The following is a 15,593-nucleotide window of genomic DNA, read 5'->3' as shown; positions in this document are numbered from 1 at the left end:
AAGCACAAGTAGCTTTTGACTGTAATTGTTTTGCTAATTTGCAGTCATGTCTTTTCCATACATGGACAAGATTTCTAAGTTATCAAGATCAGATTCTAGCAATGATTATGCTGCTGGCTACTTTCTTGATTACAGTATGTGTCTTTTTTTTTCTTTTCCCTCCTCAATGTGATCTACTTCTAATAGAGACCCTTCTGTACTGAAACAGTAATTATGCTATTGTCTGCTGTTCGTTTGTTAATGTTGTTAATTCCTTCAGGCGTATTTTTCTCTTTTTGTTTGGTGCCTTAACATTTCATTCAGTAATTTATTTTTCCAGCCTTATTGCAAACTAGAATTTTAACCTCAGAGTTGAATAATATAAATCCAACTTTCTTAAAGTAAAAAATGAGGGATTTTATACTCCATTTGATATTTAAAGGTAATAAACTCAGGAGACTGGAAAACACTTACAATCTCTGAAAATTAGGCTTTAAATTTTCTTCATTGAGTTAGAGGAAGTATTACAGAGATTTACTTGATTTACAAACCCAGGGTAAAGGAATAGGGGTCATACTCACAGAGCAGATGGTCATATCTTAGGAAAGAGCATCATTCAAGAAGATAAGGAGGTCCCAAGGGACAGGAAACCTAGCTGGAGCTCTTAATGCCTTGCCTTGTTGATGGGCACTGTGTATGAACTGCCAGCTTGGGAGGAGAAAAGAAACAAAAACGTTCTTGTTGGAAAAACCTCTCAAGATCACCAAGTCCAACTGATATCCCTACTTCACAAGGTTCACCCTAAGCCATATCCCCAAGTATCACACCCAAATGACTTCTAAACACATCCAGAGTTGATGACTCAACTGCCTACCCCCCCGCCCCTGGCCCGGAGCAGCCCATTCCAATGCCTCACCACTCTTGCTGTGAAAAAAGTAATGAGGTGACCAAAACTGAACAATAGAAGTGTGACCTCGTCAGAGCTGAGTACAAAGGGACAGTTACCTCCCTATTCCTGCTGGACACAGCATTTCTTATACAAGCCAGGACACCACTGGCTTTCTTGGCCACCTGTGCACTCTGCTGCCTCATATTGAGTTGCTTTGTGAAGAGGAGTTTTCTCTGATATGATAATCTGTGAACACCAGAAAAAAAGTTAGGTCCAGCAAATAGGCATAGCACAATACTTAACAGTGCTTAGAAAATCTCAGGCAGAGAAAAATCTCGTGTTGGGGCTTTCTTTTTTTATCAGTTTAATTTCATTTGCTTCATAAATTTTAGTCCCTATAATTTGAGTGCAGATAAGTTTTGCATGAGTTTAGGTGCTTCAGCAAAGTGTTTCTTAATGGCTCAGCTTTATTGCAGCTGATAGATGGAGGTGTTTGCAACTTGCTGAGCAAACTGCTGGTGTTTAGTGTGCACAGAGCAAAGGACAGCTGTGAGAAACAGCTGAGGCCAGTTCAATAGGAAAAATGTTCCTGCTAAGCCCTTAAATACACATTGGCTATTGGATGTGGAACTTAGATTTTATTACTAGGTCCCTGTTTTGGTTTTATTGGGCTAAGCAAGATGAGAAAGCTGCTCTTCATTTTTGGACCTATTTTATAACACTTCAAAGTATTCAAATGAATGACATCTGAGACCTCCAAAACTCATATTCTCAGTGGTTTGCTTCATCTTTATTTTTTGTGACCACATGGAACTCTTAGTCCCAGATTCCCAAGGGGACCACAGAGACATAAACGTTTTCAAGATAAGTAAGAAAATAGCATCTAAAATCTAAGTTGAGAATTGGAATGTTCTGGGTAGTAGTTGTAGCTCAAATGGATTAGTACACAGACTGGAAAGGTTACTTCTATTACTGCTTTGGTACTTCAATAACACTAATTTGCCTACCTGTAAAATAGTCATTTACCTACCTCTCAGGCTTCCAGACAAATCAAAATCAGGCCTTTGAGAAGTTAATGGGGGGCATTTGCAAAGTGTGTTACAGTTAACAAGCATCATCCCTGCTCCTCCCTGCTGCTCCGTTTCACAAACCAGGAGCCACTTCAGTACCACACAGCAGGGATCCACTGATTTCAACTCCAAAAAGGATTGAACAATTCAGTACCATTTGTTGTGTATCAAAATAAACCGTGATTGGGGAAGGTGTGATCCATAAACAGCCTCAACTGTACCCCTTCTTCCTTCCAAAACTGCATTTCATGAGAAGCAAAAGCAGCCACTCCATTTGAGACAACCCTCCATGGCCAGCAGTGCTTTATCAGCTTCTGTTCACTAAATATCTTTTTGGCAAGTTGCCCTCTTCTACTCTCTGGAGTTTCCTGGAGATCCTGTACGTATGTGCAACATACACAAGTGTCCTAGCAGTTGAATCTCTATTACTGATTTATTAATTTGCTTTCTAGTTTGCCCATGACAAGTGTCTGCTTTCCTCCCCTCAGAACAGACTGCTTGCAGCCTGTGCAGACAGAGACACTGCTAAGAAAAACCAAGCCACCACCCACCAAAGAGCAGTGACAGACACAGCAGGACACAGTCTCTGTGAATTGCAGAACAGTGACTTTATTTCCCACTATTCACTGGAATTGTGCAGGGTTTGTTGCACAGTCAGTACTGACAGAGATGTCACTGAGCTTTGAAGCTTTTCCTTTTGCACAGAGACTGTTCTTCCTTTAGGAAGAAAGTTCCTAGCACAGGAACCAGCCCAGAGCATATTGCCCACTGTGCAAAGAAGGCTTGGAGATGAGTAGTCTCTCAGGCCACTTCACTGCTGGGCTTAGTGGCAGTGTCTGCTTCTCAAGCTGGTATATCGTGGCCTAGCCTAGTTTTCTCTGTATGGCATTTTTCTGTCTTGTGCAAGATGCTGGGACACTTAAAATAGTAAAGATGAGCTTCTGAAAGGAAGAAACATTAAGGAGAAAGCTTTTGCCACAGTTAACAAACATGAGACTCTCATTAAGTGTTCTGCCTCAGTCTGTCCTCCACATCCACACACACAGAGGAAAGCAAACAAAATCTCTCCATTAAGACCACCAAACCCATCTGCACCCAGACTTGTCACACATGTGCACGCCAACAATGGATTTAGAGGAGGGATTTAGGAAACGTGCAGCCCCTGGCAGCGAGTGCCTGAAAAGCATTTGTTATGCCTGCTTCTGGTTTAGTGCGTGGCTGGGGGGTTGTGAAGGCATCTAGTCAAGACCATTACCCTCCTGGCATGCTCTTAACAGTCAGCACCAAAATAAGATACAGATCATAACTAAGTCTGTACCTTTCTACTAAGATAAAAGCCCCTTTTCACATTGGTAGTTGTTCTCCTCTAGGGCAGAGATATGAAATCCTGCTTTAGCTCTTCTCTCCTTGCTAATTTTCAGGAAGCACAAAAGGAAGGTCTGCAGGAAGAGGCTGGTGATGTCTCCACACTGTGAAGCATCCTCATCTATAAAGGTATCTAGCCTTGTACTTGATGGCTTGATAATGTAAAATCATTCCTTTTGTTAACTGACCTTTGAATGTTGAGTTTACACTTTGGCAAAAATCATTCTGAAAGCTAATAAGGAAAGGAAAGAGAACAAGAAGAGGAGAGGAAAGGTAGAAATCAAACCATGCTGAATTCACATAGGTGTTTACTGACAGTCCCATGCCCCAAAAAATAAAGGCAGAAAGCACTACATTTCAGTATGAAAAATCACCAAGTAAATCACAGAATACACAGAAAACTGAAAGTATTAAGAGTTTCATATAACAAATAGTTTTGGCTGTTCTGAGCAGCCAAAATTTCTCTTTTAATTAGCTAGAAGATCTTTAAAACTTATTTTTCTATATGAACATGCGATCTTATGTGAAACACAGGAGTAAGGCAGCCTCATTACTGAGCCAGGGTCATTTATTAGCTGCAAAGTGAAATAATTAAAGTTAACTTTGGACACTGTTGCAAATAAAAAAGATGCACCTTTGCACTGAAAATTTGCATCATTTTCATCATTAAAGTACATTGCAGGAAAAGTGTTTTTAATTATTTGTGCCAATTCAGAAGAGAGGTCATATCACCGAATCACAAATCTTCACTAACCAGCTTGTGTTATGATTGTGCATGACAAAACCAATTTGAGGTGCTGGGAATAATGAGGGGACACAGCCTCAACTTGTGCCAGGGGAGGTTTAGGCTGGATGTTAGAAGTTCTTCACGAAAAGAGTGGTTGGAGTTGGAACGGGCTGCCCGGGGAGGTGGTGGATTCCCTGTCCCTGGAGGTGTTTAAAAAGAGACTGGATGTGGCACTTGGTGCCATCATTTCGTTGATTAGATGGTGTTGGGTAATAGATTGGACTTGATGATCTCTAAGATCTTTTCCAACCTGCTGATTCTCTGATTCTGTAAAGAATAAGCATTGCCTCTCTGCAGCACCTCAGCTTGCAGTGCTTTCCCCCTGATTGTGCTTCATTGCTCCATACCCAGATTCCTTGCACCCAGGCATGAGAGTTTAGCTGGATAAGCAAGAGGTCCTTTAACTAGCCACTTTTTGAGAAGCACAATAACATCAAGAAAAAAAAGCAATATCTCTATTTCCACTGAGTTTCAATCAAAACAGCATTCTTTCTCTAGCACAGTTAGCTTGGTGAGTTTGGAGGGCTGCAATTCTGCTAAAACAGGTTTGATAAACACCAAATATAGAATCACAGAAACATCCAGGTTGGAAAAGCCCCTCAGGATCACCAAGTCCAACCCATAACCCTGCTTTACAAGATTCATCTTAAATTATATCCCTAAGCACCACAACCAAATGACCCTTAAACACATAAGGCCATCCAAAACTCAGGCCAGCAAGTGTTATCTTTCTGTATGTGTGCTAAAACCATGGGTAGGATTTTTTAACAGTACATTGATCATTTATGAAAAAAAAAAAGAAAGTAATATTATTATTGATTTCCAATGGGATTTACACCTGTGGGGCATTTAGAGTGAGATTTTCAAGATGTGTTTAGGTAGGACAGAAACAAGGAGATTATGTACAATAGCTCTTCAGCATTTGCAGTGGGTAGTACCTAAGCGCCCCATCATCTAGTCCAACCCTTCTCCAGTTTCAGGGCTGCCCCAATGTGACCGACACAGAGGCAAGGCATTTGCCATTGGAATGGGCTGCCCAGGGAGGTGTTCAAGAAAAGACTGGATGAGGCACTTGGTGCCATGGTCTAATTGACTGGATAGGGCTGGGTGATAGGTTGGACTGGATGAGCTTGGAGGTTTCTTCCAGCCTGGCTGATTCTATGATTTTATGTAAGGAAGCCCAAGAGGCTGAAGAACAAAAGGCAGTGTAAGCCAAGGAAATGAAGCACCCACCTGAAACACCCATGATGTACCCAATCCTTCCATCCTTCCTCCTTGTTATCCATACTGCAATCACTTTTTTTTTTTTTTTAAATATAGAAATCAAGGACAACAGCAAGAAAGGCAAAGTGCTTTCACTTTAAGATTACTTTTTAAAGGAAACACAATTTCCTTAGGATATTTTCCCTCCAAATGTACATTCCTACCATATTTAAATACAACTCATTTATAAGTCTCAATTTATTGTGTAAAATGGTACTGAACATCAGGTCTAACACACATTAAACCTATAGTACATGGAGTTAAAATTTATTTGTACCTGGGCATTAAATTCAGGTTTAGCAGGCTCCTGTCACATATCCAACAACATTTACGAAGGAAAAAAATTGTGATTATTCCTTTTCTTCCACTTAAAAGCTTTTCTTTCTTAATTTAGATAACCTACAAATAAAAGATTTACTTTTTATCCCCCAAGTGATGTTCTTTGGTGAGGAGAATGTGTTATTCTCCTCTGGATGCTCTCCAAGTGTGCCACATTGCTCTTAAAGCATAATATCCAAAACAAGCCACAGTGCTCCAGCTGAGGCTTGATCAGTGATGGGTGGGATAAGGATCTTTCCATGTGTCTTACAATCTATATTTCTGTCTGTATCTCCCACTCTTATGAGATTTAGGGGGAGTGTTGGCAGAAGCACAGTTATGATTTATGCTTAGTACATTCCCAAGACCCTTTCCTGGAAAAGATGTTACCTAATCACTTACTTTCATCCTCTATTGGGGAGGAATAATCATCTAACAAATGTATTGCATCTTATTTAATTTTATTGAATCTCACCCAGTATTTTTAACCCATTTCTCCAGACTTTTTATATTCTAAATAACCCTCAAGTGCACTTGCAGTGCCTCCCACCTTGAGTCATATTAGCTTAATTTTCACTTCCACTGCCTAAAGCAGAGAGCAAATAGACCAGCCAAGATGTCTCTGACACTTCAGCCCAGCTACAAGGCCTGTCTCAGTATCAGGATGTAAGATGGCCTAACACCTCCCCACAGAACCAGCATAAACTGTTTCTTATTTATGTGCATTTCCCCCCATTACTTATCTGTCTTTTTTGTAGGATCATAGAACTGTTTCAGTTGGAAAAGACCTCTAAGATCATTGAGCCCAACAGTTTACATGTGCTCTTTTAGGAACTGGCATCAGGCCAGCCAGTCTACAGCTACCACAATCCTCTGCTTTTCTCACTTTTTTCCTGGGGGACCTATCCCATTTGCCCTTTCCCAGAACTTATACACCTTCAGAAATATTCAAGATGTTCTAAGACATCTTTAGTAAGTTTTAAAGTATTTTAGGGTCATTTGATTTCAAAATACCTAAATCAGGCTAAGACCCCTTAGTTCTCTTCTCACTCTTGGACATCAGCACTTCAACCAATAACTGCTTCTACAACATATTGCAAACATATGATGTTTACAAAACATTCTGAAGTTATGCAAACATCACATCTCCAAAAGTACATAAAATACTGGGTGGGACTCTATGCTTTCATGCTTTAGATGCATTCAACAATTTGTTAGCAAGGGCAGGACACAAAATAGGATTGTTCAACGCCATTCCTAAATTTTGATCAGACCCTCCTCACAAGAACTGGACTTCTGAATTAGCTGAATACTACTCTGAAAGCAGAAAGCAAATTGTTTACTGCCAAATCCATAGGCTATTGATGAGAGCAGAGATTTGTTACTCCGTAGCTTGTCCTCCCCCTGTATCTATCGATCAGTATCTAACAGCTGTATTATCACACATCTTTCTTGCTTTGTAAAATGACTGATGGCTGCAGTTCTATCAATGCCTTTTATTCCAGTCATGAGAGAGAAAGGAGATGCTAGCAAGAGGCAAAGATAACATCAGAACTCAGTCCTAACACAAGTGTGCAATCTCTAAAAAGCTCTAATTTACCTATTAACTGGGGTGAAGATGCCAGCCTAGCACACATTTCTGATGACTGTCACTACTGCCTTGTACATGGCAAGTACCTCTCTGCAGGTCATCCCATCACCAGCAACCAGAGGCTAAAGTCTGATGAAGATGCAGCTACAGGATGCTCCAAATCCAAGGAATTGACATTGTGGAGACAAGAGGAAAATGAGAGTATTAAGCAGTGCCATCTAGTGTAGTGTGGGCACTACTCAGAGGGAGGAAGCCAGTCCCTGGACCTTGTTTAGCCTTTCACTATAAGATCATCACAGGACTAAACTACACCATGGAAGGTTTCGATGGCAAATACACGTGGAAGATGCCGGAGTGATTCTGTGTCTTTTATGTGCTGCCTGATTTGCACTTTGGATACTCACATTTTTTAATTTCATTTGGGTTTGGATCTTTGCCTGAACCCCAGAAAGGGGGAGTGTGTCTGCATGAGCCTCTCTATAGATTTAAGCATCCATTCTGCTGGATTAAACACCCATTTGAGCACTGCAATGACAGATGGCAAGAACTTGGTTGGAGGGAGCTACCAAACCAATTTGTGTACAGCACCTGGTACTGCAAAGCTTTAAGGGAAGCTCTAGCAAGATCTGAAGCCTCTGATGGTACAGATGCTTTCACCAGTGAATTAGAGCTCCTACAGAAGAAGTTAACACACTCTCTAGCTTAAGGCATTGCCCATTTTATACATTCCTGCATGGCATGGTGGTGAACGCTCTGTGGTCCTTATTAGAGTTGACAACTGCTACACAGTTCAAGGACAAAAAATATAAGTAAAATACTCAACAAAATTACATCAGTTGCTGTTGAAAGACAATGGGCACAAATCATAATCAAATTTCTCATACAGGTCATCAAGGATTGCTGTATCAAAATAACCAGTGCATCAGCTGAAGGTTTTCCACTCAGCAAACATCTCTCTGCTCCTCTTTCTCTCAAGCAGGCTGGCACACTCTTTAGCAGCACTGAATACAGACACTTTTCTGAGACTAAAGGCACTAAATTCATCACAAGCATGACTCAAAGTCATGTAAAACAGGTAAGTCAAATCTTACCACCTGACTCCTTGTAGTTCTCTACCATCACCTTAGACAGCAGGCACAGGGCCCAGTTTTGCATAACAGAGCCTTATCCTTAACATGACCCAGTCTCTTTAGCTCTTGCAGGCTCCCTCCCTTAAGTAAGCTTCTTGTTAGCCTTATCTTATCATCTGGGAGACAGCTGATTAGGTACAGGTAGAGGCTAAATCCATCATCTGAAATCCCCACCTCAACATGTGACCTAATAAATATAGATGTATTTTGTAAACATGTGGAAAATGCCCATCTTCCTGCACGCACACTTTGAAAGCTACAGGTTATTAAAGAACCAGATGTGTGACCTGTCTTATACACAGCAGTGGGTTAGGTGGGAATGTGGCTCCCCCCTTCTTAACAGCTACAGTTTGGCTTAAGCAGTACAAGAAACACTTCAATTTGTGCCTGAACTGCAAAACTAGGTGCCCTCCTACATGAAAACATTATTGTCACACAGAAACTGTCTCTTTGGAGGAAGTAATTTCTTTGAAAATGGTTATCTATAGAAATGAGCAAATTAAAGCTTTTGATGTTTTCAGTTCTCAGTTTGGGTTTCTAAAGTAATCACCTCTGCAGAAGTAATCACCTATGTAAATATGACTGTGTGCCTGTTATTGTTCACATGAATGGTTTGAACTGTATTGAAAATCAGAAAAAAAACAGGAGTATAGGGCTAGGAAGGGTGCAGAATGCACCTCAGTGTTCTCTGCCTTTCTGCTGCCTCAGAGCCACAGTACCTCACTGTTCTCTGCCTCTCCGCTCCCTCAGAGCCTCAGTACCTCAGTGTTCTCTGCCTCCCTGCTCCCTCAGGGCCTGGTACCTCAGTGTTCTCTGCCTCCCTGCTCCCTCAGGGCCTGGTACCTCAGTGTTCTCTGCCTCTCTGCTCCCTCAGAGCCTTCGTACCTCAATGTTCTCTGTCTCTCTGCTCCCTCAGGGCCTGGTACCTCAGTGTTCTCTGCCTCTCTGCTCCCTCAGAGCCTTCGTACCTCAATGTTCTCTGTCTCTCTGCTCCCTCAGGGCCTGGTACCTCAGTGTTCTCTGCCTCCCAGCTCCCTCAGAGCCTCAGTGCCTCAATGTTCTCTGCCTCTCCGCTCCCTCAGAGCCTTTGTACCTCAGTGTTCTCTGCCTCTCCGCTCCCTCAGGGCCTCAGTGCTTCAGTGTTCTCTGCCTCTCCGCTCCCTCAGGGCCTCAGTGCTTCAGTGTTCTCTGCCTCTTCACTCCCTCAGAGCCACAGTACCTCAGTGTTCTCTGCCTCTCCGCTCCCTCAGAGCCTTCATACCTCAGTGTTCTCTGTCTCTCTGCTCCCTCAGTGCCTCAGTGCCTCAGTGTTCTCTGCCTCCCAGCTCCCTCAGAGCCTCAGTGCCTCAGTGTTTTTTGCCTCTCTGCTCCCTCAGAGCCTCAGTGCCTCAGTGTTTTTTGCCTCTCTGCTCCCTCAGAGCCTCAGTGCCTCAGTGTTTTTTGCCTCTCTGCTCCCTCAGAGCCTCGGCACCTCAGTGTTCTCTGCCTCCCAGCTCCCTCAGAGCCTTCGTGCCTCAGTGTTCTCTGCCTCTCTGCTCCCTCAGAGCCTCAGTGCCTCAGTGTTTTCTGCCTCTCTGCTCCCTCAGTGCCTCAGTGCTTCAGTGTTCTCTGCCTCTCCGCTCCCTCAGTGCCTTGGTACCTCAGTGTTCTCTGTCTCTCCACTCCCTCAGAGCCTTGGTACCTCAGTGTTCTCTGCCTCTCTGCTCCCTCAGAGCCTTGGTACCTCAGTGTTCTCTGCCTCTTCGCTCCCTCAGAGCCACAGTACCTCAGTGTTCTCTGCCTCTCTGCTCCCTCAGAGCCTCAGTGCTTCAGTGTTCTCTGTCTCTCCGCTCCCTCAGAGCCTCGGTACCTCAATGTTCTCTGCCTCTCCGCTCCCTCAGAGCCTTGGTACCTCAGTGCTTCTCTGCCTTGCTGAGCTGGGAAGCTGCAGGGGAGGGACACGCCATGCAGCTCTCCAGCGCCAGGCTCATTACACCCGTCTCTGGCTGAGGCTGGCAGCAGTTATAGCTCATGATGAGGAAACAGGGTCAATTATCCCGCTGTGGGCTCTTAGAAAGTGCTGTTAAGAGCTGGCAGCTTCAGTCATCCTGATGCCCCAGGGTCTGCCTGGTAGCCATGCCCTTAGACTCAAGGTGCGAGCTGAACGTGGTGGGGATTTTTAGCATTTTATCACTGTGTAATTTCAAAATGCTTTCTCAGAGCCGGCGCAAAGCAGGCAGGCACAGCATCCCCCGGAGAAATTCCTCTTGGTTTTCATCCGTGTTTGCTAGCAACAATCCAGGTCCCAAGGCAGGTATGACAGTGGGGTGGAGGTCTCAGAACAGACAAATCCCTTATGCCCAGTGCACCTCTGAAGCGATGTCAAGGCACCTCAAGTGCCAGTTTGTTTAGCAACAGAGATTCACTTCAGAAATCGCAGCAAGCTTCAGGGTGCATAGAGGTGATTGCAAAATTCCCTTATAAAAAGCAGGTTTTCAAAGTTCAATGTGAAGCAGTTAAGTGCCAGCAGTGCCGCAGTCCAGCCTAGCTGGGATCTGTCAGTACTGGCCTGCCTCGATGGGATTTTCCCACTAACTGAAGGGTTCTGGATGAGTTTATCTTGAATGTCCAGACTGCACTCACAGCATTGAGCACCCTTCTCCAAGGGATGGTTGTTCCTTGCTGTTAGCAAGACTTCTGACTAAATATTTAGCAATTGCTATCAAAAGAATCCAACTGGAAAACGAAAACAAAACAAACAAACAAAAAAACCCAACCAAAAAAATCGTCTCACTGTGAACGTTCCAAATAAAACCACACAGAATGTCATGCCACAAGCACAAACTGCTCCAACAGCAGCCTGGTCTATGCTCACTCTCTAATCACCCCATTGACCCAATATTGCAAATAGGTGAGGTTCTGAGTGCTTTTTTATCCTTCCAAAGTTGCTGTTACCTGTTAAATTGCGATGCAGATAGCAGCAATTTTCCCTCCTGCCTCATCCTCCAAAAATCTCTAAAGCTTTACAATGCATCGCCACTTATCGCTCATTTTGCCACCCCAACAGTCGCATCGAGCTGACTGACTAATCTCTGCTGTTAATGCACACCAGGGGTACTCAGATCACTCAGGTCTGAATCATGCATACCCTCTGCAGGCTGAGTCTCACTCAGGTGTTTACCATGCCGGTCCAAGTGCAGCTCTACACTGCAGTAATTCAACAAATGAGGGATTGTTTTGGTCTACAGAAAGGATGGTGGGAGAGGGGAGTATTTTTGTTTTCTGTTACAGTGTTGCTGCCACCTAACTTCAATGAAAATAAATCCACAAAAGCGATCCCCAGTGTCTTAACTCTTTCCTTACCTTGCTTTTTGTTTGGTTAAAGAGTTGTTGTTGTTGTTGTTAGATTATCTTCCTTATGCCCCAATATAAAGCTATGAAACCCGATTATAAATTGTTCTTTCTTCAGAAAGAGATAGTGCATGATTACTGCTGGTCATGGGTAAAACTGAGAGGGTTCACAGCATCCATAGATTCATAGAATGGTTTGGGTTGGAAGGGATCTTGAAGATCATCTATGTCCAGCCCCCCTGCCATTAGCATGGACACTTTCCACTAGCCCAAGCTGATCAAGACCTCATCCAGCCTGGCCTTGAACACCTCTAGGGAGGGGGAATCCACACCCTCCCTGAGGGGAGGGGCCTGGAGGACAAATCCTATAAGGAGAGGTTGAGGGATCTGGGCCTGTTTAGCCTGGAGAAGAGGAGGCTCAGGGGTGATCTTATTACTGTCTACAACTACCTGAAGGGGCATTGTAGCCAGGTGGGGTTGGTCTCTTCTCCCAGGTAACCAGCAATAGAACAAGGGGGCACAGTCTCAAGTTGTGCCAGGGTAGGTATAGGCTGGATATTAGGAAGAAGTTCTTCACAGAGAGAGTGATTTCCCATTGGAATGGGCTGCCCAGGGAGGTGGTGGAGGCACCGTCCCTGGAGGTCTTCAAGAAAAGACTGGATGAGGCACTTAGTGCCATGGTCTGGTTGATTGGATAGGGCTGGGTGCTAAGTTGGACTGGATGACCTTGGAGGTCTCTTCCAACCTGGTTGATTCTATGTTTCTATGATTCTATGAGCAACTCGTTCCAGTATTTCACCACACTCACTGTAAAGAATTTCTTTCTAATATCCAGTCTAAAGCTATACTGTGTGAAATAAATAACTGACATCAACAGTTCATCCTGCAGATTCTATGAAATATTTTTTACTGCTGTTTCTACCAAGACCTAATAGGAAGGGAAATGACATCATTTTTCATAAGGAAATTTTGTCATCTCATTAAAAAAAAAAAAAGACAAAACAGTGAGGAAGAAAAAAAATCTAACAATTGGTTTTGTCATCTTGGCTTTAAAGTGCACATTTCAATGTGTATGATTATTGCTTTTGTTTCATTTCTCTGTGCAGTATGTAAACTCAGGTCTCTTTGCAATACTCTCCATGCAGACAGAGCAGTAGTCCTGCTGCCATGGCTGTTCACAGACACAAAGTTTGCAGGAAAGAAGTGACCAACCTCTTTGGTTACAGTAACTTATATTCCATTGCCCCCCCCCCCAGTGGTAATAAAAAAATCCCCTCCCTCCCCTGTCTTGGCTTTTTTCACATAGCTATATATGTTGTAATGGCTTCAGATAAACTACACTGAACTGCCCAGAGCTATGCTTTGAAGTAATGTTTATTTACAGTTCTCTGTACAGTTGGTCTCCATGACTTACCATCAAAATATCGGGAGGGTTCTCCTTTTTCCTTGTGAGCAGTAATTTTCTAGGTCAAGTAACATTTGCATTGAGCACTGCTCAGAGTCTGGCACTCTGCTGGATTTAGGCAGAACGGTTTGATGCAGTAGCTGGGAAGACCTTGGACAAGTATTGAAACAGAAAATTTTCTGCCTATTTGAAGTAGATTTTCCCTTCTTACTTCACACACCTCAGTAAAAGGTGACTAGGGAGTCCTAGTCAGAGAGGTCCAGTGATGTCTTATTTTACATTTCTTTCTGCATAACAAAATCCATGGGGCACTACTAAGTGATATTTCAGCAAATGCAGCATCACTGGCTTATCCAGTGGAATTCACTGAAACTCACCTCAATGTGCAACAGATCTTCATTCTTTATGTTTCATCTGGGGTGTAATTTGTGCAAGAGCCTGGAAAAATCAGGAGATCACTTCCCATTAAATGGACAAGGACTGGGACATACAGGCTGCCCTGCACACCCTTGGCAAAATATAACCCTTGCACCTTTTGGAAATGGCTGCAGTCCATTAGAGGTCACCTCCTCAAGTAGGGGAGGAACAGTGTGGTGATGCTCTGGACAGGAAGCACTCAGGATTAGGGGTTCCCCAGCCTTAAAATCTTTGAATCCATCTGCCAAAGTCCCACATGAACAGCAAGACCTTCACTGTATTTTTCCCAAGGGACTATAAATGAAGAGAAAAATGTTTGAATGAGAATCTAGGACATACACAGCTATGCATTAGATATTTGGTACAATTTTATAGATCATGAAGCTGGAAAGATTATTTGTTCCCATATTACACAGGTTACAGGGCTTCTCTGAATCAACTCCTGTAGGAACTACAGCATTTCTCTGAAAGAATCTATAATTTTCAACTTCAAGATGCCAAGTGATGGAGAATCCACTGCAATCCTTGGTAAACTGTTGTAATAATTAATTACCTTCCATGTTAAAGTGTGTCTTGTTTCAAATTTCACTGGTTCTTGTCAGACTTTTTTCACTTGACTGAAATGCCATTTATTATCAAATTTCTGCCATTTCTACAGATGGGACATTTATAAATCATAACCAATTTCCCCATTAACCTTGTCTTTTTTTTTAAGCTAAGCAGATTGATCTACTTAAGCCTCTCACTGAATGACATCCCTCCCCATCTTGTAGCCCTTCTCTGAAGCCCTCTCTGTTGGCCACCAGCTCCTGATGGTGGACCCCAGAAGTGAACAGTACTTCAGTCACCACTGCACCCCTGAGAGAAGCAACACAGCTTTACTCTGAGAAATCCTGCAGCAAATACACGACACTGACCCCTTCTTTGGCCTGAAGATTTACATTTAGCAGATTATTCACCATTACTCTTGATTTCTTCCTTTCTTTGCTTAGCTAGAGAGCTTTTATACATATGGACAAGAGCCCAGTAGTATAAATGTAAGAGGTTCTGAAGTGAGTGTGGAGATCCTAAGCACAGTTACGTTCAGTCTAAAATAGGGCTGATCTGGCAGGAGTTGTGTGCAATGGAGAAATTAACTTCTCTGAGGAAAAGGAGGCACTTCAACTGCTCCTCTAGATACGGTAAACTGTGCCTCAGACACAAGGCAGCAACTCGCTTAACAGACTATTTTTCTTGTTTGCTCCAAGATCTGTGATCATTGCTTGGTTTCCCAACTCAATTTAAGATCCTGGAATTTTCCTACAACGCTCCAGGTAGACTTTTAGTATGTGTCTTTTTCCTGCTTGAGAATGGCACTCACCGTCAACCGAAACACCCAGAAGAAGCAGAGAGAGATACTGAGTGCTCTCTGGAGAGATGTATTTCTTTTAATCATCCTTTAGGATGCATTTTAAGCTCAATTTTTAAAGCTGTGCAACAAGGGAACTTTATCTGCTCTTTGGGGTGGTTCTGAGAACAGTAAAGACATGACACAGTTTGCCTTCAACACACCATCATTATTCCCTGAAATGTTTGCAAACCTGCTCTTTGTCTTCTAGGATACTGCACCTATAGAAGGATTTATTGGACTTTAATTAATTGTCAGAGGCCTGTAGAAACTCATGGACTAAGTGATCACCTCCCTCATCATCCAGATGTCTAAATTAAAATGACATAAAAAAGCAAGGCATCAACTGTGCCAGCCAGCATGAGCTAATGTATGATGGACAAACATTAGTCTATCCTGTCTTCTCTCTCTGTTTCCTCTAATCAATGAGCAATACGGATGCATGAAATAGAAGGTCACTGATATGCCAGCAGGTAACTTTTTGCCCATGCTAAGCACCACAATAGAGTGGCTGGTTACAGAGCAGGAAGCCTTGCAAGTCTGGAGGCCAAAGCCACAATGGAAGCATCATGACCATACTTGATCTTACAGAGGAGATAAATACCTTTTAAAAAATAAATAATCCCCTAGACGAAAGAGGAGGAACAGCAGAACAGCTCCCT

This window comes from Pogoniulus pusillus, chromosome 34 (genome assembly GCF_015220805.1).
Source record: "Pogoniulus pusillus isolate bPogPus1 chromosome 34, bPogPus1.pri, whole genome shotgun sequence".
In the NCBI taxonomy this organism is placed as follows: domain Eukaryota; kingdom Metazoa; phylum Chordata; class Aves; order Piciformes; family Lybiidae; genus Pogoniulus; species Pogoniulus pusillus.
Note: the sequence above shows the minus strand (reverse complement) of the source record.